The sequence below is a fragment of the Balaenoptera musculus genome, chromosome 21 (assembly GCF_009873245.2).
Source record: "Balaenoptera musculus isolate JJ_BM4_2016_0621 chromosome 21, mBalMus1.pri.v3, whole genome shotgun sequence".
NCBI lineage: Eukaryota > Metazoa > Chordata > Mammalia > Artiodactyla > Balaenopteridae > Balaenoptera > Balaenoptera musculus.
This window is the reverse complement of record NC_045805.1, coordinates 24,042,500-24,066,655: the sequence shown is the minus strand read 5'-3', so window position 1 is coordinate 24,066,655 and position 24,156 is coordinate 24,042,500. Positions and strand designations below refer to the sequence as shown.

General features: G+C 39.7%; 1 protein-coding gene and 1 pseudogene across 9 annotated transcripts in view; both read right to left on the bottom strand.

Annotated features, from left to right (window-relative positions):
- Positions 1-24,156, bottom strand: part of RBPMS (RNA binding protein, mRNA processing factor) — a 188,254-nt gene that overhangs the window by 128,446 nt on the left and 35,652 nt on the right. The gene's annotated exons all lie outside the window — the stretch shown is intronic.
- LOC118888042 lies at positions 14,253-15,513 on the bottom strand (annotated as a pseudogene).

Below are 24,156 nucleotides of genomic sequence, written 5' to 3'. Positions count from 1 at the left end.
GGCTTTTGGTGAAAGCATACTGGGGTCAAAGGACATCAGTCAAGAAGACCTAGTTCTTGCCATTGAGAACCTCTCAATCAAGCCCTTGGAATATACATTTTATTGTTTTTACAAGTATATTTTTTAAATTGTGTGTTTTTATTTACAGTAGTACAGGAGAATGTCATCTCAAGCCACAAATTTAAAGAATTCAGCAGAATTGTTAGCACAAAACAAGGTAAATGGGCTCCAGAGTTACTGACAGATCAAAGAATCTGATGAACTGACAGCAAAACAGTCATGACTGAATCTATCTGAATTGGTTTTTTCCCTCCTGAGAAAGAGTGACTTAGTAGAGCACACGGTTTAAGCCCACAAACTCTGCAGGCAGACTGCCTGAACTTGAACCCCAGCTGACACACCTATTAGCTAAATGGTCTTGGACAACATAGTAACTAATTGGAGCCTCAGTTTCCTCACTGGTAAAATGGGGGATAGAATAAAACCTATTCCATAGGGTTGCGAAGAAGACTAAATACGTGAATATCTGTAAAGCATATAGAAAAGCACCTGGCACATAGTAAGCATTCTATAAGTTTTTGTTAAATAAGTAAATATAACCCTTCAACTGCTATCAGGTAATACTTTTTGCTGGCGGGGCAAAATGAACACTAAAGAATGAAATTATTCAAGTCCAAAACTTAGGACTTCATTTAGACAAAGATACTTTGAAAAATTACCCATAAAACAGGTTTTCAACAATAGCTATTAAGGAAAAAACATGACCACTGAACAAACTGCACACACCACTTAAGACACAAATATTCCATTATTAATACTGAATCTCCAGAGTGAAATGCTGTTGCTTGCACTACCTCCACTCGCTTTCAGGAACTTCTTAGAGTTCCTTTTCAAGGTTTAACATGTGAATGAAAATATGCATTTATAATATGACATATTTGTAAAGAACACGAAACAGTACTCTTTCCAGAAACCAGCTCTCTATTTTCCATTTTGTGAATTTCAAACAGCTCAGGCAGGTTCCAAAACTGTTCTTCTCCAATTGAGGACGAATTCTCAAAATTGTCAGAACCTGGGGGCATGTGAAGGATCTTTCCTAGTGGACATGACTTGACCTGTCAGTGATCTCCCTGGAACCTGGTGTGCCAGCCGGGCTCTGGGCAGGACACAGGCTGAAATACGCGCAGCCAAAACCGTTTTCACCGTGCCAGAGTATGTGTTCTATCTAATAAGACCAAATAAAGGTACGAGCAACTTTCCAGATTGTGCTGTCCTGTGGTGCCAAAACTTCTCACTCATTCTTCCAAATGGCCACATCTCAGCCATTAAAGGATAACTTATTTGGAACCTCGTGAAAGACACTCCTAATGTATACATTCTATACAACAGAATATAAAACATCATCAGAAAACTAAAAAACATTGAGCTACAATATGCCAATGACTTAAAACCTTTTTAGTGTAGTTAACACTACATATCACATGCAATACACTTTTTTGCTAAGTGAAATGTGTCCCAGGTACTAGGAAACCAGGGAACCTCACCCCTTTGACACTACCCAAGCGTAAGCAGTGCTTAGACAATTGGTTCGTAACTCTCAGATGACCCTGTAAGGCTGGCACAAGCACCATTTTTTTTTTTCTCCAAACGTCTTAATCTGTGCTACAGTGTCCCATTCATCAGAACATAATAAAATTTAAAACTATCAGAAATTTTAAATTTTATTTGCAATGCCATCTTATGGCTCAAAGATGTTAAAAACAGAATATCAGATACACATACACATGCACACACATTTGGTTTTGGAAATGAATAAAGACACAAACAAAATTACTGTTTTTCTAACCTCACAATCAGCACTGCTAATAACATGCATCAGTTTCTTCCAACTACATGAAAACAAACTTCCCAAGCCTCTGGCCTTCAAATATTCATAATTATGATTCCTTCCTTTTCTGCAACATTTCTTCCCTGGGCTCTACTAAGTCAGTCTTAACATCCATCATACCCTGCTTGCTCCTGACTAAAAGCCTCTTCTTCTTTTACAATTATTCTTTACTTGGGTAGAAGGCTCACTTCTGGACTTAGAAGCCCAAATCAATCAAGTAAGTCTCCTTCCTTCTCCAAAGCAGTAGCATTCCGTGCCTGCTTCATTATTTCCTTCCTTCTTCGCTGAACTCCTGTTGCACTGTTTGTAACAAGGTCATATGTCTTATTCTGTCTCTATTTGTTTCACAGGCTTTAGTTAAGTCCTTTCCAATTAAACTATAAATTTCTTGAGAGCAGGCACCTTACCTTATTCACCTATCACTATAGTCTTGAATTAGGGATCTAAATTTCCTAAGGTTAGGGATCAAAGTTTCCTTCTGGATCTGACATTTACAGATGACACACTCACTTGGGGAAAACCACAACTGGATAGTATTTAAATTATTTCACAGAAATGGTCAGGATCCTAATTGTAAGAGAAGACGACTCCCTTTCTATCTATCCATCAAAAACAATTAATAATTTAAACCCGTGAAGTGGTTTATAAAGTATAAGAATTTGAGATCCCAAATTAAGTAACATTATCTAATAGTGGATTTACACAAACCAATAAATTCAGTGACTTCTAAGAGAGTACCATTAAGTATTTGATAATTTATTTTTGTTTTAATGCTCAAGGCCCAGAATTACTCTAATCCTAAATTAGAGGTCAACACAATTTGTGCCTTTCCAAGAGGAAAGAACTAGCTTTCTTCTGCAAAGTTCAGAAAGGATAGCACATGAACTATTTAATTACAAGAAAAAGAAAGCATAAGTCATTTCTCTAAATAATATAGTAATAATAACAAAAGTTTATCTGAGGTTAAAGCACATTCAAGAGTTAAAAGCAAAGGAGCTCTGACATAAGAGATGACAAATCACATGTTTACGCAAGCCCCATGCACACACATCTACCCCTCAAGTATTTTATGGTGCTTCGTCATTTCACCATCTTAGATCTTCAAAACACTTGCCATTTTTATAACATTTTCAAAGGAACATAAGTAGTATGAAATAACATTAATTTTTAAGTCCTTGAAAAACAGTATTATGCAGTACTTAGTTATACATATTTCAGTTCTAAACTGGCAATCCCAAGCTGCCTTCTTTACTGCTCTTGGGGCAATATATGTTCAAGAAAACATAAGGGACAACAAAAAATATAATCAGAAAGGTAATCTGCTGAGGGAAAGATCAGATAATTCAGTGTTTCTCAGATATGCCTGATTACAAAGATGCCCAGGGTGTCTTAAAAAATAGGTTGCTAGGATTCTCCCCCAGAAATTGATTCAGTTGATCTGGAATGAGGCTTAGGTGTCTGAACTTTTAAGAAGCAACACAGATGATTTTCCTGTTCAGACACATTTGGGAAACACTGATGTAACAAGTTACTACATCCACAGAAAGGTTTTCTAGTTTTAAAAGAACATACAAAGCAATATTCAATTATGCTTACTCCCACTGAGATGAGGTTGTGGCCTTGAAAGCTCCTCACTGCCAAGGGCCTTGGGGGCTGTTGGGAAGACTTCACTTGATCTGGGAGCAGAGGCCTTTGAGCCAGGCCCAAAGTGAATCTCACACACGCAGAGAATTAGACCCTTTCATATGAGAAACAGATCTGTGATTATACTTTATGAGGTACTTCTGCATTTATTTAGGAGGAGATCACTAAGTCTGTGCTTAAACTGGTGACACAGTGAACTCTCACTATAATTCTTTATTGAAAATAATAGAATAATTCTGAGACACTCCCTAAAATTTCTGAAAAGCTGAAAGTTGTGGCTGTTTTGTTTTAGAAAAGGAGAATATCTGAGAAGCAGATCGACGAACCAATAGGCAATGATTAATTACTGAGAGCTTACTACTTGTAAGGAGTTGTAAAGCAGTGTGCTCCAACTTGAGTGTGCCTATTATCTCATAGGAATTTATTAAAATGTAGATTCTGATTCAGTTGACCTACGGTAGGGCCTGAGATTCTGCATTTCCAACTAGTTGCCTGGTCCACAGAACATACTAAAAAGGTTCTACAGGAATGACTGCCCAAACTTTAATGAGCATAAGGTTCACAGGGAGGACATGACGATTATGTAAAATGAAGATCCTTGGTCTCCATTCCTGGATATTCTGATTAATTAAGGCTGGGCCTCTGGAATGTGCGTTTTTAAATAGAGTCCCAAATGATACTGATACAGGCAGCCCACAGAACACACACTGAGAAGTACTGCTACAGAGGTCACAAAGATGGATAAAGTTTGGTATGTCTTTCTGAGGAATTTACAGGGTATGGGAAAGAAGACTTTCTGTGCCAGGGAGCCATACTTCAAAGCAGTATGAGATACTCGGTAAGAACAGTATTCACAATTTGCTCTGAAGTTCGTAGATATTGATATTTTAGAAAGGAAAAGGTTTTGAAGTTTTGACTAGCTAACAGAAACTATTAAGAATAGTTTTTAGGGCTTCCCTGGTGGCACAGCGGTTGAGAATCTGCCTGCCAAGGCAGGGGACACGGGTTCGAGCCCTGGTCCGGGAAGATCCCACATGCCACGGAGCAACTAGGCCCGTGAGCCACAATTACTGAGCCTGCGCGTCTGGAGCCTGTGCTCCGCAACAAGAGAGGCCGCGATGGTGAGAGGCCCGCGCACCGCGATGAAGAGTGGTCCCCACTTGCCGCAACTGGAGAAAGCCCTCGCACAGAAACGAAGACCCAACACAGCCATAAGTAAATAAATAAATAAATAAATAAATAAATAAATAAAAAAGAATAGTTTTTAGACAAATAGCATAAGTATACCTCAGATGACATAAACAAATGTCAGGAATCAGCTCCCCCAAGTCTCTGATAAGAAATGGCTTGACAGATGTAAAATAGATAGCTAGTGGGAAGCAGCCGCATAGCACAGGGAGATCAGCTCGGTGCTTTGTGACCACCTAGAGGGGTGGGATGGGGAGGGTGGGACGGAGGCTCAAGAGGGAGGAAATATGGGGATATACGTATACTTATAGCTGATTCACTTTGTTGTACAACAGAAACTAACACAACACTGTAAAGCAATTATACTCCAATAAAAATATTAAAAAAAAAAAAAAGAAAGAAAGAAATGGTTTGATGCTGAAGCAAGTTGTCCCGGTATACGATCCTTAAAAGAAAATACTACAAACATCTCATTGATGGTCAGGAATTTGAGGCCTAAGAATCACTTGGTACTCTTCCCCACCACCCAGGCATCATTACAGAGGTCAAAGATGATAGAACGACAGGTACTAAGCCAAAAGAAATGAAAGAAGGACCAATCCTATACACTACAAGAAAACAAATTCTTATGGGAGGGGCAGTAGAGGCGGAGAGAGCTAATCAATCTGGATGCAGCGATCTGTTCGTCTAGTGTCTGAACAAATGCCAGTGTGGAATATCTAATTCCAACCTAATGATTCTTCACCTCTCCTCCTCTAACATCTAACATTTTAAAATTATGGTTTGGATGCTTTCTCTCTGAGTGGTAATGCCCGGTACAACCAGCTCTGCACATCAAACATGATTACTCATTCCCTCCTGCTCTCCTGTAGGCTGGACTCATTGGACCTGGGTTTCTTGGCCACCTCTGAATAGAGATAAAAGGCCGCTGGGATGCCCATATTTTTCATGATAACTAAGCAAAGATGACTGTAAAATATATTTCTGATTACTGCCTTCCTCTTATTGAAGTTCAACTGATGCTGAACTTAGTATAATACTACTCGTACTGATGATCTCTTAGAAACAGGAATGCAGCCTCGTTGAGGGAGCCCACAGGGGAGGAAGGCAGAGGGATATGGAGGAAAAAGCACTTCAGGGAATTATGAGTCCTATATTCTAGTACTAAACACCTCTGACCACTGCTTCGTCCCTAAAAATTGTTTTCTAGGGATGTGCCATCTTTCTGAGGATGCTTGAAATAATACTGTAACTAACATAATGATGGAGAGGAAACCTGGAAGCAACCACTTTATAGTGGTTCCAGGCCAATATCAATTCCTGAATCAACACTGCACCTAGCTGTCGACTACTCTGCATTCCCTAGAAGATGGGAACAATTTGTACAGTTAATTTGATTTTTAAAAACAAATGGGCTAAATGTCCCCATAAATAAAATCAGCCCCCAACTGCACAAAGATCTCCAGTTTCTCACTTGTTCTCCATTCTTATCAGTGTATCCATCACTAACAGACTGTTTCTTGCTGGAAAACATCAGTAAAATGACAGTCTTCCCTGAGAAAAGGCACTAATCCCATTCATACTTCTAGAGATCCTGAAATAATGGGAGCTACTTCCAAAGAGAAAACTGTTTGGGGGTCGGGGGAGATAATCCGTATCTATCAAAATCTCAACTTAGTTTCTGTACAAAGCCTTCTTGCTTTGCTTGACAACCTTCACGTGACCTATATTAAAACACCCACTAAATAATGAAAGACAGCTCAGTCTTGCCTAATCAACAAAGCCCCATGAGTACAGACCCTGTGTCAATAGCTGCAGTAATACCTGATATACATCATTTTATACAAGAAGTTTATTAGATATTAGCTTAGGGAGGTATGAAAATGAAATCTTCTGAGGCTTAGGGTACTGGGATGGCAGTTGTGAATCTAAAGACCTCAAAAGCCCAGGCCAGTGAAATGTACTGGTCTGCCTACTTCTGCTACAGAGCAGGTTATGAAAAACAAAAGGACTCCTATATTGCAGCACCCAGGGCCTGTTCAAGACCCCAGGACTGGAACATTTCAGGGCGTGCAAATGACTAAATATTCTACCTCCAGGGCTTTTAAAGCAGTCTACTTTTAAAACAAATATTAAAATGCTGGCTTGTCACCATGCTCACTGTGTGTTTTCTACTCATTTCAATATATGTGGTAGGATTTTTACTAAAGAAATACACCTGCCTTTCATCAGTGAGTATCATAAATTGCTAAGGAAAAATCATTTTACTCCAAAGTTTCTCTACTATTAAAGAATGTTTTCTTAAACTGAAGGAAAACCTAACTTTTATAGCTTTCAGTCAATGGGAAACCCAATAAAACCAAAAATGACCAATAAATTAATAGCTACATTCACCCATGTTGCTACAGGAGACTATGCCAGCTTTTAGAATGCCAGTTATTTTTTCACAGTCATGCTGCTCTGGAAATCTTATGCAGCATTTTATGTGATGACTTCTTCCCCCTCAAGTGTCATGAGTTCCAAGGCAGGAACTGAGACTGAAAGCCTGAGCTGGTTGGAGGGAAACTATCAAAAGTTGCTATTTGTTCACCACTTGGAGTTCCCAGCCAACACCACAGGTATGGGCGTGGTGTTCTGCTCACACCCTTCCAGCCCCTACCTGAAGTGACCTCCCATGGTGTCTGTCCTACCCTCCTCCTCAAAGTCTAGTTCTGGGTATAAGGAATAAAAGGAAACAAATCAGGTTGTAACTATCCAGAGTTTCCATCAGACTGAAAGGAAGTCTACTTGATAGACTTTCCAAAGTAGTCCATCTCCAAGTCCATTTCATGCGGAATGGCTTAATTATTAATTCTTAGGAGCTAGCATGCAAGTGATTAAATATTCTACCTCCAGGGCTTTTAAAGCCATCGACTTTTAAACAAATATTAGAATGTTGGCTAGTCATTGTGCTTCTTGATTGTAAAGTGACTAAACATAGCAATCTAAAGTTTCGTCATTTTAATCCATTCTCCCACCCCTCATTTTAAGAGGAGAGTTATTTGAGAGAAGGAAACTATGCATTAATTTATTTTGATGTGGCAACCTGCCTTCCATCTGTGTCCCTTGTAATACCTCCATTTGTTTAAAAGAAAGATAAACTGTTCTTTAAAAAGGCTTGGAGCCCTGCTTCTAACAGGACATCCTAGTTGACTTGGAGTATAACTAAACGTAAAATGTAATTTTTCACGATTTTCTGTTGAAACTAAACTCTGCCCATAAAACCGTAGACTCTGGTCCTGAAGGAGCGCTTTCCAAAACAATGGAAAAGTACTCTGAAAGACAAAATGCCTAAGAGACTATCAGAGGGGCAGAAACCCCGTAGAATCTGGTCTCCAGCCTGAGCACTGATGTTGCTGCAGTCAATCTCCCTGAGGCCCGGTCTCTCCCTGTGTGAGACGCGGTGACGGTGTTGGCATCTGTCTCCTCCTGAGAGGAGGTGGAACGTGAGGAGGACAGGCTTCGTGACCTGCGAAGAACTAAAGGCGGAGGGAAAAGGGGGACATGATTTAGGTTGCTTCAGGATATGAAAACATGAGACTAAGTCAGAAGAGGAGGATCATGTTAGAGAATCCTAGTATTTTAACTAAAAACCCAAGTTTACAAATGCTATGAAGTTTTTTTGCCTGTCACATTTTCCTTTCTCTTACTTTCTTTTCTTTCATTCAATGAGGCTCAGCAAAGCATTTAAGGAATAGATACCAGAGTGGCAAACTGTTCAAAAGTCTGAGAATGTGGAGTTGGCACTGATCTAAATGCTGTTTCCCCCGTAAAAGGTAACCATCATTCTTCTCCAGCGTTCCTAGCTGAGTGAACAAATATGCCAAACCCCCAGATTTCTAATCCTGACTTCAACTCCAGGGGCAGGGCAGGCTTGATAACAGAATAGAGAGAAAAGCTGCTCCAGTGAATATGGCCTCACAAATGAATTGGATAAAGAGAAGAAATAAAGGGTATAACAGAGTTGTATAATACTTACAAAATACTGCCAAGCATTTTACCACATGCAGTATTTAATCCCAACTCCAACCAGATCAACTAGGTCCTATTTCTGTCTCCATTTTATAGATGAGAAAACTGAGGCTCAGAAAGCTTAAGTAACTTGTAATAAAACTACAAAGTGATAGAGCCAAGACCTGATTCTCCTGAGTCTAAGATCTCTAATCCATTATACCCATTTCTACCCACTGTTCTATGTACTTTTCCAAATTCTTACCAATTTCTACCAGTCACCCTTTCTTTTTCATGCACCGCTGCTTCCATTTCAAAAAAATTCTATACTTGATAGATAAGGTGTCTTGAATTTGAGAGGCAACACGGTAAAGATGGGAAAGAATGGAAAGGGAGCTGGTTTTAAGACTAGTACTGAAAACAGTGGTAGAGCTAATCCTCATGCCAATGGTAAAAGGGGCACAGGGGCCAAACACCAGGAGGGCACCACGTCACAAGTATCCTGCCATCTTCCACCAAGAATGTCACGCTGAACATTTTTTAAAAACGTGCAAGTGACTTCACACATCCTTAATGTTACAGCATTAAAATAACGTGAAAAATACCAACTCTTCTAATACTTTACTGACATACAAGCTAATCCATTAAATTCTAATATTCTAATTAACACGAATTATGCAAAAATGATCCAGAACTAGAAAACAGATTTTTTAATGTTTCATTCTGAATTTAACAATGGACACTATAGTTGTAAACCATCTCAATTTTTGTTTGTTTGCTTTTCATGCCTACACCCTCTTACTTCTAACAGCGTATGTATTCCCAGAGAAAATCCAGGAACACTGAAAGACCAGGCTATAGATTTCTGAGGCAAGAACAAAACGAACTAAGAGGCTTTATAAGTCTCCTGTTTTGATCAGGGAACTATCCATAATTAATCAACTAACAAAAAAATGTAATCACAAATGAAGTACGTGACAGCTATATTAACAGCATTGTTTAAAAATTCCCCAAATAGATTAACAGATACACACTACTGTATATAAAATAAACAACAAGGACCTATATATAACACAGGGTACTATATTCAATATCTTGTAAAAACCTATAATGGAAAAGAATCTGAAAAAGAATATATATGTATAACTGAATCACTTTGCTATACATCTGAAACTAACACTGTAAATCAACTATACTCTAATTTAAAATTTTAATTAAAAAAAATCCCCAAATAAATGCTAAATAACATTTTTTTAAGCGAGGTAGATCTACATTGCTGATACAGAAAGATGTCGAAGATACAAAAACATGATGCAGGTGCAATTTTGTATACTGACAAAATAAAGCTCGAAAAGTATTTATTTCAAAGCCAGTTAGATGAAGCACTTTTACTTTCTAATCTTTACTGAATTTAGTTTTTAAACCATATGCTTTTTTTTTTTTTAAATAACAATTTGTCCTTACAAAGTCTTTCCTAAATTAAGAATTAGGAGATCCTTCTCTACACGTGAAGATTTGTAAGGAAATATTTTTCAGGGATATCCAAGACTGGCGATTTATAGATCCCAATGGCTGTATAACAGAGGTGGGTCTTTTTTTTTTTTTTTTTTTTTTGGCTTCGCTGTGCGGGGGATCTTACTTCCCTGACCAGGGATAGAACACTCTAGACCTCCAGGGAATACCCGGGTCTTTTTTTTCTTTTGGTAAATATTGATAATGATGAGTATCCAATGTTAACAAAACACTGCACTTAATATTACACACTTTAGTAGCAATGGTCAGTTTTCTACAGTACCTATTCTTCCCATTTTACAAAGTAATATATTTTTAAAATTTATTTATTTTTGGCTGCGTTGGGTCTTCGTTGCTGCGCTTGGGCTTTCTCTGGTTGCGGCGATTGGGGGCTACTCTTCGTTGCGGCGCTCGGGCTTCTCACTGCACTGGCTTCTCTTGTTGGCGGCTCACGGGCCCTAGAGCGCAGGCTCAGTAGGTGTGGCGCACGCGCTTAGTTGCTCTGCGACATGTGGAATCTTCCCAGACCAGGGCTCGAACTCGTGTCCCCTGCATTGCCAGGCGGATATTTTTTTATATTTTTATATTTACTTTTTATTTTATTTTTTTTATTGATTGATTGCTGGCTGGCTGTGCTGGGTCTTCGTTTCTGTGCGAGGGCTTTCTCCAGTTGCGGCAAGCGGGGGCCACTCTTCATCGCGGTGCACGGGCCTCTCACTATCGTGGCCTCTCGTTGCGGAGCACAGGCTCCAGACGCGCAGACTCAGTAGTTGTGGCTCACGGGCCCAGGTGCTCCGCGGCATGTGGGATCTTCCCAGACCAGGGCTCGAACCCGTGTCCCCTGCATTAGCAGGCAGATTCTCAACCACTGCGCCACCAGGGAAGCCCAGCAGGCAGATTTTTAACCACTGCGCCACCAGGGAAGTCTCAAAGTAATATATTTTAGCTCGGTACACGATTTGCCAAACTCCCTTGCTGGTTAAGGTTATATTTCTAAGGTCGGCGCACGGTGTGGGCAGAAGCAAAGCCTGCAAGTTCTAAGCTGTGCCCGTCAAGGGAGCATATCGTCCCTCTTTTCTGTTGCATAGAAGATATGATGGTGAGAACTGGAGCAGCCATCTTAGACCATAAGATAAAAGCTACCTGTTGAAGACGGCAGAGCAACAAAATAGAGTCCCTGATGAATATGCACCAACCACACAGGCCATGGACCACTTTTCAGGTTTTCATGTGAGAGAAATAAATGTCTATTATGTTCAAGCCACGTTACTTTGTTTTTCGTTGCTGCAGTCAATGTCATACTGCGTGCATGTGTGCATACACACGCATACACTCATGCTATAAATATCTCATGTTAAAAACAAACTTATTAAACTAAAAACTAAAAAATAATCTCCCCGTGTTAAATCTTAAGATAGAAAACAGAAGCAGAAGAACCTAAGATATCTTGGTTTCTTGCTTAACCTCCTTGGTTTTTGAGCAGCAAGTTTGAAACAGAACAGCCTCAGCCTTAATGATTGCTGGCCTTGATTCCTACTTGTTAAAGGAGTAAAATATAAGATTTAAAATACTGTGAGACTACTAAAAATAAAACATACCAAGTGACCTAATGCACCTCACAGATTAACCACAAAAAAGAGAAAAGTGAACTAGAAGGAATCACCAAACACAAACTATAAAATCAGCTTTCAAATTAATATCCCACCTCACTATGATGTGAAGCAGCAACAGAGATAAATTTATACAAAGAAACAAGGCTTACTTCAAGGTGATTTCTGCCCGTTTAGATCTAACTTTCCAAGTTACTTTTAATGTGCCACATTGGTATGTCTTAAGGAGGCAATGAAATCAGTTAACAAAATCCTCACACAAATATATTTATAGACAGACTAAAGATAACTGATAAACGTTAGAGAAAAAGAAAAATCTAAAAACCCCAATATCAGCTTCACTTGTATAGAGAATCAGTTATTTTTAGGAACTAATGAACTACTGACTTATAAATGAGTAAAAATGAAATTAGTAGTTCTTCAGAGAATAGATATACTTCAGCAAATTAATCTAAAAATTATTCTCCTGAAGTGCTTAAATACCTATGTATATAGTTACTTTTGTCAATATGTCTGTTTCTTACAGACACAAGGATAGTAACATTTCCTCTAAAATTTTAAATTTGCCCTTCATAGAGTACATAGTTTCTGCTTACAGTATCTGTCTTATCTTTTCAAAAGCATACATTATTTTTTCAAACATTCCACATTCTCATTTTGGTCAGGCTCTGACTGGCAAATATATGTACTAAGTGAAAAGAGGATGAAAATCTAGACGTCTACTTATTTTCTACTATAAGCGTCAAGAGATTTTTCAATGGATTTTAACAGAATAAGACGTACCAGACCGCTAGACTTTCAGGCCAATTGTAATACTAACCATGAGTTCATATGAGACAACTAACCCCACAGTCCTAAGCTCAGGAGGCTCCCTTCTTTGAAAAAGAAGACTAAAATCTTAGGAACACTTAAGTTACTTAAAATTTAAGATTTTTCTACATCAGATATTCTAGAAATGATTCACTGGCAGCAAACCAGAGCAAAAGATTAAGATTTACAGGGTGGCTTTCTGTTCTTAATGTGTGCTTAAGAGTAGAGGCAAATGAAAGCAGAAGTCACAAACAAAAGAAAATATTTCAGAAATTTGAAATATTTGAAAGAGATGTTCTTTAAAAAAATTGTTCAGTGAGGAGCCAACTGGTAGGCAAGACAAGATGGCAGTTAAGAAGAACATGGCTATGACCCAGCAATCCCACTCCTGGGCATATACCTGGAGAAACCCATAATTCAAAAATATACATGCACTCCAGGGCTTCCCTGGTGGCGCAGTGGTTAAGAATCTGCCTGCCAATGCAGGGGACACGGGTTCGAGCCCTAGTCCGGGAAGATCCCACATGCCGCGGAGCAACTAAGCCAGTGAGCCACAGCTACTGAGCCTGCGCGCCTAGAGCCTGTGCTCCGCAACAGGAGAGGCCACGACAATGAGAAGCCCGCACACCGCGACGAAGAGTAGCCCCTGCTCGCCGCAACTAGAGAAAGCCCGTGCACAGAAACGAGGACCCAATGCAGCCAAAAATAGATGGATAAATGGATAAATTTATTAAAAAAAGATATATAAATTTATATATCTATATATATATATAGATATATAAATTTATATATCTATATCTATCTATATATATATATATATATATATATATAGGCACTCCAATGTTCATTGCAGCACTATTTACAATAGCCAGGACATGGAAGCAACCTAAATGTCCATCAACAGAGGAATGGATAAAGAAGATGTGGTACATATATACAATGGAATATTAGTTGGCAATAAAAAGGAACGAAATAGTGCCATTTGCAGAGAAGTGGATAGACCTAGAGACTGTCATACAGAGTGAAGTAAGTCAGAAAGAGAAAAACAAATATCGTATAATATCGCTTATATGTGGAATCTAGAAAAATGGGTACAAAGGGAGACACAGGTGTAGAGAACAAACTTATGGATACCAAGGCGGGAAGGTGGGAGTGGGATGAATTGGGAGATTAGGATTGGCATATATGCACTACTATGTATAAGACAGATAACTAATGAGAACCTACTGTATAGCACAGGGAACTCTACTCAGTGCTCTGTGGTGACCTATACAGGAAGGAAACCTAAAAAAGAGGGGATATATGTATACATATAGCTGATTCACTTTGCTGTACAGCAGAAACTAACACAACATTGTAAAGCAACTATACTCCAATAAAAATTAAAAAAAAAAAAGAAGAACATGGCATGTTTCTGCTCTGTCTCGTCCTCCATCTTTCTTATTCTTTTACAATTGGAAAAAGGGGTACACCTGAAACCCAAATGAAATAGTAATATGTGAAAAATACATGTCATTACGTGACCCCCACCATATTCACTTTAAACCACAATGATTTAACTATTCTTATAGTGACAAGCCAAAGGTCACAGAGTATAGAAAGAACTCAGTTCTGCATATAACTAACATTAATATGGTGCTTACAAATGGCTATGTAGGGATCCACAAACCCTAATCCAATTCCAAAACCTAAAAGCTCAGAAAGCCTAAAGTTGTGTGCGGTGGGGGGAGAAGGGTCGTATATGTAAATGCACTGGGTGGCAAAACATGACCTGAAATGACTAGTTTTCATTTCTCCCACTTAGTGTAACTATTTGTTTCACTGGAGAAATAGTAGTCTCCTTAATTACTAGGCTCTACCTTAGACCTCACTGGGGGTATTGTGTTCAGTGGGTTATACACTGTGTTATTTTTTTTTTGAACATTAATCCATTCATTTTATATTTAAGTTCACAAGTCACATCCACATTATGTCCCTAGTAAAAATTCTGAAAGGCCACAGCAAAAAGCAGGAAAGGATCACCTCCATAGGGGTGTCTGTCTATGGGCCCATGTTTGCTTTCCAACCCCCAAAAGAAACACCTGACCCAGCACCCTCTGGGAAAATCAGCCTTTGATTCAAAGAGATGCTTGTTCAGTGATGATTATTACAGCCCTAGCCATACCATCAGCCCCCCGGGAAGTCTATAACCGAGGCAGGCAGCCAGGAGGAGAGAACCTTCCTCTCACCAGGAATTAACTAGCTCCAAGCAAGAGATGGGTGACTTGGTGCCACAGGGGGAAAGATAATTTAGCCACTGTGTTCACGATGAGCATTCCCATTCACTCGTGGAAGCCCTTCAGTGTCACTGGTGCCTGGAACCAAATGTAATCCTCCCAGGCTGTAGCTGGGATGGCGGGTCGGCCACGGGATAGGGTCACAGCCAATCTGTGGCCCAGGCTGGGCACCCTGTAGTTGAGCTTGGGTCAAAACCAGTCTTCTCCACAGTCGCGGTGACCCTGTGCCATGACGATGGTGCCCATGAGTGGAGGAACCTGCAGCTCGCTGAAGGCATCAGCCATGAAAATGGCTCAGAAGAGGCGGCACAAACAAGCTGCTGTGATCAGGCTCGGGTCCACGCTGTTGGGGACCAAGCGGGACAAGTCAAGTTCGCAGAACTCCTCGGGACTGAGGGCATTGCCCCCAAGGAGGATCAGCACTCGTGGTACAAGTGTCCGGGCACTCCAGGTGGCTGAGGACGCTCTCCAGTTCTGCCAGGGTTTGCTGGCATTTCCTGCTGCTCACCTCAGCAGTGGCCCGAGGTTTCTTCTTCACCACATCCTCTGCCAGAGACCACGGGCAGGGGCTGCACTTCCAGCTCCGGGGCCGCCATCACGACCTCCTCCCCACTCTCCGTGTGGTTTGAATCTGTGTTACCTTTTAAAATCTAAAAGATTTTGAAGCACATCTGGTCCCAAGGATTTCAGAGAAGGAAGTGTGGACCTGTATCAACTCAATCACCCTTATCACAACCCTCTGAGATAGGAGTTAATTTGCAAACGAGGTTAACTAAGGGTTAAGGAACCTACCCAAGGTCAAAAAAGTTGGTAAGCGTTAAAGCTGAGATTTCAATTCAAGCAGCTCAGAGCCTGGACTCTTAACATTATGCTATGCAGTCTTGTCTTTTCTCTTTTACAGCATCCAGATGAATGAGGTTTTGGATTTTCTAGTCATAATTACCAAAGTTATTCATGCAGGACACAAAAAAATCTTAAAAACCATATTGAGGCTTCAGGAAAAGAACAATAAGTACTGCATTTTAGGAAAAAGACTGGGTCTATATTTATGCCTGTATTTCATAAACCACACTCACACAGCGCATTGCTCCAGATTAGCGTTGTGGGTACAGGGCAGAGCTCGAATGGGCTCTGTCACAGCCATCCTCGGTTATCAAGGAGCCATTGCCAGTGGGTGTGGAGGAAGTTGTCTAAGCACACGCTGTTTTCAATCGCCCCTACTGTCACAAGTGGATGTTTCAGGGGACATTAATATCGACACCATGATTAAAGAAAAATTATTATGGGGGATTAAAAAAAAAAAGGTCACGATTAAGAGTCATCACATCGGGCTTCCCTGGTGGCGCAGTGGCTGAGAATCTGCCTGCCAATGCAGGGGACACGGGTTCGAGCCCTGGTCTGCGAAGATCCCACATGCCGCGGAGCAACTGGGCCCGTGAGCCACAACTACTGAGCCTGCGCGTCTGGAGCCTGTGCTCCGCAACAAGAGAGGCCGCGACAGTGAGAGGCCCACGCACCGCGATGAAGAGTGGCCCCCGCTTGCCACAACTAGAGAAAGCCCTCGCACAGAAACGAAGACCCAACACAGCCAAAAATAAATAAACAAATAAATTTAAGGAAAAAAAAAAAAAGAGAAGAGCCTCTTATAAAAAAAAAAAAAAAAAGAGTCATCGCATCAGTGGTGACAGCTAATGGCCAAGCTGTTTAGCCTTTCCCTGGAAACCTTAATTCAGTTACTAGTATCATCCCCAAAGCCATCCTGACCTTCCCTCTTCTCTCCGCAGGAAACTTAATAGGTCTCTTACTTGGTGCCCTCCCACTCTTGACAGCAGGCTCGGGCTCAGGCCCAGCCGGTGCCCTCGGCCTCCCTACCAAGATGGCATCCGGCAGGGTGTCCCGCCACCGTAAGTGCGGCTGCACACCGGACACAGCTTCCGGCTGTGGGGACTGCTCTCCGGTGCCGCGTGCATCAGTCGAAGGAAGAGAAAGGCAGGCGGTGTTCCGAGGGCTTAAGGGGCACCATCTTTAGCAAAACAGGAAGACTTCAGGGAAGACAGCGGGAGTAGGGAGAATGTAATTAAGATGAGAAGGCTGTGACCGGCTTGGGAGGGTTTACAGAAACAAGATAAATGACTGGCCGGGAGGGTTTACAGAAACAAGATAAAGTGCCACCAACCCCGCATTTGGGAGCTGCCAGAGTCAGAGGAAGCAAGAAGAGGGAAGAAAACCTTCAAGGGACACAGGAGTGCTACAGAACGAAGGGCAAAAGGGAAAAAAGCAATGAGGACCTGGAAGTGCAAAGAATGAGAAAACGGAGTATGAAGAATCTCAAGTGTTTTATTTCATTTTTTGGCTTAATTATGCCTATATCACCAGAGGGAACATTTGGCATACTAAAGGTCCAAAAAAGTATGGTTCAAAATTAAGTCACTACTTGCTCTTAGTTCAGTAATTTCCCATGTTTTTCTATCCAAGTTACTTGTTTCTCTAATATGTGTAGTCTATAGGAGGCTGATCATGTTGTTTCTGATATGATTGTTAAGAGGATACACGGATAAATAAACACTACAGTGGAAAAACTCCCAAAACATTAGATTTTTTTTCTATTTTTGGAGGGTTCATTTATTCCACATTTAACAGCAAGGAAACAATCTTGATACTACCTAGCGTCTGTAACAGAAAAAGGACAGAAACTAGGCATTATGATGGAAAAAGTGAAACACTGGGGAGTTGAAGAGATCCACCACCTTATCCATCTTTCTAGACTGTTCGGTCTCTGGAACATTTCCATTAATGGGCAAGAAACATCCTAGTGCACTGTGTACACCTGTTATTTGTAAACTCTATGACATGAATCACGCTTTCCCCACAATCTGGTCTACTGAACTTGACTTTTTTTCTATCAGCCTAATACCTGTGCCAAGTTTGAGGTCTGCAATTTTAGCTACACAATGTTCCACTGCTTTTTCTACCCTGGTTAAAAATTTCCCTACTGGCTTTGCTGAAAATCAAGAAGAAACAATATACCAGACCTATTAAAAGCAAGTTAAAGAACAATTTAAAACCCCAGCTTTTTAGACTACACCCGAATCTCCTATTTGTGTACACTCAGGCACTCAAAAATTATTTGATCATTATGGTTAGCGTGAAAATTTGATAATTACTATAGAAAACAAAACAAAATAACAAGTGCTGCCGAAAATGTGAAGAAATTGGAACGCTTCTTCACCGTTAGTGGGAATGCAAATTGGTGTAGCTGCTATGGAAAACAGTATGTCAGTTCCTCAAAAAATTACACATAGAATTACCATATGATTCAACTATCCCACCTCGGGGTATATATCCAAAAGAATTGAAAACAGGATCTTGTAAAGATATTTGCACACCCATGTTCATAGCAGCATAATCCACAATATATCCAGGAGGTGGAAACCATCCAAATGCCCATCAACAAATGAGTGAACAAACAAAACAAAATGTGGTCTACACATACAATGGAATACTATTCAGCTTTAAAAAGGAAGGAAATTCTGTCACATGCTACAACATGGATGAACCTGAGGACATTATGCTCAGTGAAATAAGCCAGTCACAAAAAGACATACTGTATGACTCCACTTATACAGGATTACCTAAAGTAGACAAATACACAGAAACAGAAAGTAGAATGGTGGCTGCCAGGGGCTGGAGGAAGGGGGGAAATGGGGAGTTGTTTAACAGTTACAAAGTTTCAGCTTTGTAAGAAAAAAGGTTCTGGAGATCTGTTGCATAACATGTGAATATACTTAACATTATTGAACTGTACATTTTTAAATGGTTAAGACGGCAAATTGTGTGTTTTAACCACAATTAAAAAAATTTTTTTTAATTATATAAAAGAAGAAACAATTAGCAAGAGAGAAGCAAATTGAAGATTACCTCTACAGAAGAACTTTTTTCTTGTAACTTTCAGAATGTCAAAAGATTTCTAACGACATTCCTTTTTTGAGACGTTCACTGCAAGTCAGCCTATTTAAGGTTCTCTTAGGTCCTATTATAAAAGGTTCCTTGTAAACCATGAATCAGTGCCTCTACATCATTACGGTATCCTGAGAAAGGACTCTCAAAGGAGAAGATTTTGCTTTATGAATTATCAAAATTACTTTTAACTTCTTAGAAATTGCCGGTTCATGACTCCTCCGACTCAGCTGTAAGATTCGACAAGAAACATAGAAAAAAGAACACATCCTTTCCTTCTGGCTTTAGGATTAAAGTGATTTACTTTTAACTTACGCACCCATAAAGTTTATCTTCCAAACATTATTTAACATTAGTGACTGATCACAGCTCACATTAACTTCATCTAAAATTAGGTCAAAATAACCACGAGTATTACAGTATCAGAGTATGTTTGACACTTCCAAGTAAATTCAGATATTCCCCCTCTGCAAACAGACATTTCAAATAAGACCGTATCTTTCTATTTCTAGCTCTGTATATAAATACAAACTTGACATAAACAGTGGCACATCTAGGCTATTTAATAATACATATCATAAATACAAAGGGAAAGAAAAACATAAAAAGGTAGAGTAGTAGCGCGTCTGTACTTGAAATGCTTCTCCCTTCACCACCACCCCCATGTGTGTTAGGATAAAGAAGTAAATAATTTAATTCCAACTGCAGGAGTAAATGGTAATTCTTAATCCTCTGTGAAAGGTAATCAGCTACACCTTTTTTTCTTCGGCCGCACCATGTGGCTTGTGGGATCTTAGTTCCCCAACCCGGGCCCTTGGCAGTGAGTGCAGAGTCCTAACCACTGGACTGCCAGGGAATTCCAGTTACACCTTTGCTTGAGTAAGTGTTTCCTCTACCAAGTCACTTAGAAGTTTCAGGTAAAATTGCATTCTTGGCTGCTATCGTCTTCCCTACCCCTTGCAATAATGACCACCATCAACTTCTGGTTCCACATACTGTCAGTCTACTTCACTGCACAGGTAGGACAGATGGGGCAAATCTACTTAGTTATACTCTGTATCTGATAAAGGTTATAATGACCACCCTAAAACTTGGGAAGAAGAAGAGTAAGACTAGCAGTTGGCTCCGAAATTTTACAATTATTTAGAGAACCCTGCTGATTAGTTTTTATTTTACTAAAAGCCACTAGGCTATTTATCAGCAAGGGAAGAGGAAGATGGGAATGAATACTAAGCAAATAAATATCTAAAATTGTGCTCTAAGACAAACTTCCATAATAGATAAATCATTTCCTAAGTAAAAACAACAGTTTTGTTTTTGTTTTTTTTTTAAAGCACTCAGAGTTCAACACAAAATTCTTCTGAAGTGAACTTGCTTATCCAAGTGGCAGGCTTTGATAAGATCAATTTTAACGTTTGACCTATAATCCCAACAACTCCAGGTCAAACTGCTACACGTATCATGACGAAGAGTATAAACGTATAAAGGTTCATTATTTATTCAATTCAACTGTTCTCACTTATTCAAATGTTCAAGAAACATTACATCCCATGAGCAAGGATCTCTGCTAGTACAAAATCCAATCGTATGAATTCAACACAATGAATCCATCTTTCTTTTGAAAACAGAAACACAAGCAAACCATATCTGCATGAAAAAAATGTAAGGGCACCAGCAAGCTGTGGCAACCACATACCCCAGCCTTGGAGAAGCAGAGAAGCAGGATGACATGTGCTGAGAAAGCTAATGTAGTCCTAAGTGACAGTAATGTTAGATAAAGGAATGTAATGGTGCCAACATGTTCTGCATAGAAGGGCTATACTCAGAGCACAAAACCCCATCTGAAGACTTCCCAGAGAAGAGCAATCAGGTCAGAAAATCAACTGGAAACTATGGCATATAAAAACGGTTGAACAAAGTAGAGATGTTTATCCTGAAGGGAAAAATACAAGGCTCAGGAGAAATTTGACAGCACATTTAAAATATTTACAGCTGCCCTGTACAAGGAGTTGGTTAATTATGTTGTCATCCAACTAGGCAGGAATAGTACTGAGCATGGAAGTCACAGTTCTAGGAGTGCAGAACCACTGAAACTGTCCCTAGTAAATGGGCTACCTTGGAGAATAGAAAGCTCCTGGCAGCAGGAAATGTTTAAAGTGTTCAGAAAAGTGAAAAGAAAACCTGGAGTAATTACTTTTCCGAACATCTAAACATCTTCTGGTGCCAGGAGCTTTCTATTCTCCAAGGTAGTCTGTTTCACTATGAACAATTATTTTCTTCAAAAGAAAAATGGGGATAATTACTGGAAATAACTAAATTCCAAATAAGGACTTAAGGAAATGTCAGAAAAATTGTTGTTCCTTCCCTGTATTTATCCATATTCCAAATGTTTTTTCTATCTTGAATCAATATATTGCTGACTTAATCTAACCAAAGATTGTTCTTCTCCCAGTCACCAACTTACCTTTGAAACCTCTTCAAGATTATTCCGGATACAGAGTCTTCCCTAACTCATCACTCCACCACCACAAACACACAACCACACACAGACTGTGCACACATCCCCATTGGCTGCTGTCTCTTTAATCTGTGTATATCATCAACACAGTACTCATTGTCCCATAAGGATTATTGACATGAACAGAGTTCCAAGTTACAGCAAAGACTGTGAATTTAGGAAGTCATGTACCATAAAGTACTAGTACTACTCAATTAGAAAGGTCTATGAAATTTATGAAAGAATTAAGTAAATCAAAAAGCGATGCACCTTATATCCAGAGAAAACCATAATTCAAAAGATACACGTGCCCTGCAGATACACGTTCACTGCAGCAGTATTTACAATAGCCAAGACATGGAAGCAACCTACATGTCCATCAACAGATGAATGGAAAGAGAAGATGTGGTACACACACACACACACACACACGACTACTACTCAGCCATAAAAAAGAATGAAATAATGCCATTTGCAGCAACATGGATGGATCTAGAGATTATACTAAGTGAAGTTAGTCAGACAGAGATAGACAGATATCATATGGTATCACTTATATGTGGAATCTAAAAAATTGATACAAATTAACTTATTTAAAAAATGACTTACAGACATAGAAAACAAACTTATGGTTACCATAGGGGAAAGGTGGGGGGGGGGGATGGATAAATTAGGAATTTGGGAGTAACATATACACGCTATTATATATAAAACAGATAAACAAGGACCTACTATATAGCACAGAGAACTATACTCAATATTTCGTAATAACCTACATGGGAAAAGAATCTGAAAAAGAATACGTGTGTGTATATAATTATATGTATAAAACAATCACTGTGCTGTATACCTGAAGCTAACAGAACATTTTACATTGACGATACTTCAATAAAAAAATTATTTTTAGAAAGCAATGCACCTAAAAAGACGGCCAGTGAGCATGTATTCTAACTTGGCGCCTTCACAAGGAGTTAGCAACCACTTGGATGGTACGGATATGTGTCTTCTTTGGACCTGTGTCCTTCAGAAACATGTTTTAGGATCTTCTTCATTTTCAGCCTTGCTTAGATTGTAAATTCCTTAAGGACAGAGAGGTCTTCCTTTCCCTGTCCCACAAAAGCCCTCCTTAGGAGCTGGTTAAATGAAATTCCATAAACTGCTCACAAATAGAAAGCCTACACTTGGAGAACTAAATTGTGTGATATTGTGTGTGTGTGTGCGTGTGTGTGTGTGTGTGTGTGTGTGTGTGTGAGATGAGGGAGTAATTATTATTTTTGAAAATCTGGTAGAATGAAACACAAAGTTCTTTTTTTCTGTTCTTAGTGGACAGAAGAGACCACTGATAGTAACTCCCTTACCTTCAACTCTCAGGTAGTAATCCCTGATACACCTAATTTCCTAAGAGTTGTGGAAACCAGAAACTCCCAGAGTTCTATTACTGGGTTTAATACCAATCACAGAATTTCAGAGTTAGAAGGTAACTTAGAGACCATCCAATGTAGCTCCCTCATTTCACTGCTTAGAAAAGTGAAGTGACTTGATGATGCAGGACTCTATAGACAGTTTTTTCCCTTTTCCTTTTTAAACCACAAACAAAATATGGGCTCACTCACCTCACGGAAGTCACTGCATTGGTTTAGGACCACCTGAGACTCATGACTGCTCAGTTACTTTATTCTTGAAGTAACCCACACTTGGAAGTCATCTCTTAAGATACCATGGGTACAATGACAAGTCTTATGTATACAATGGCAAAAATCAGAACACGGGAGTTCTAGGTCAAGTTGATAATTATAATAATAATGACTCAATTATAATAAGAACAGCTATCATTTCATAAACTCCGGCTATACTTAGTTGATTCAATCCTATGCATACAGTATCTCATGTAATCACCCCAATGATCCTGCTACGGCAGATAGAATCACCCCTGATTTACCCATGAGGCTCATTCTGCCCAAAGACAATACCTCAAAGTGCAGAGTCTGGATTTAAACGCAGGCCTGTCTGACTTCAAAGCCTGTGCACTCTCTGCTGTGCCACTTTTAAGTACTGTCTTGCAGTTCCCTCAGAGCTGTTTCAGTTCTCTAGGACGTTTCCAAGTGTTCGGAAAGGCATACACAATAAAAAGTGGTCTGGTTCACTGCAACAAGAAAGGGCTTAGAAGCCAGGCCCACCAGGCTTAAGAGTGCTGACACCATCACTCACTGGCTCTGAATAACCAGGGCACATAGAATAGAGGTATTATGAGAAGCTTAACAGGGCAAATTTTAAGAAATGAAGTCTTACTGAATTAAAGTTATTCATAAATCATCGCCCTTAAAATTCACAGGATTGGATGGAACCTGATAAATCACTCCAAACAATGTACGACAACCCTAGAAAGAAAAAACTCACCCCCCCCCAAAAAAAGATATTTTAAAATCCAAACATAAGAGAACTCTGTATTTTGCCTCCCTTGTGGGTGTTTATTTTGTTTCACAATTAAGTGGCCATTGGAAGAATAAGTTTTTTCAAAGTTCTGGAAAGTCATCTTAAATTAGGCCCCGGAAAGAAATGGAATCTCTTTTAGTAATGACTCTTGTTTTCTTTGAAAGTTCATGTTTGGGTCAGCCAAGTTTTAAACGGTAAAATTATATTGCTGGGTTGTTATTCAAGTTTGGGGGTTGGGTGGGGATGAGGACGCTAGCTATTTGGATCACTGTACGACAGCTTATCTGGTTTCTATACTGAAAGAAGGGTCTATTCTTAGGCAAAAGACATCATCATTTTAGAGGAGCAGAA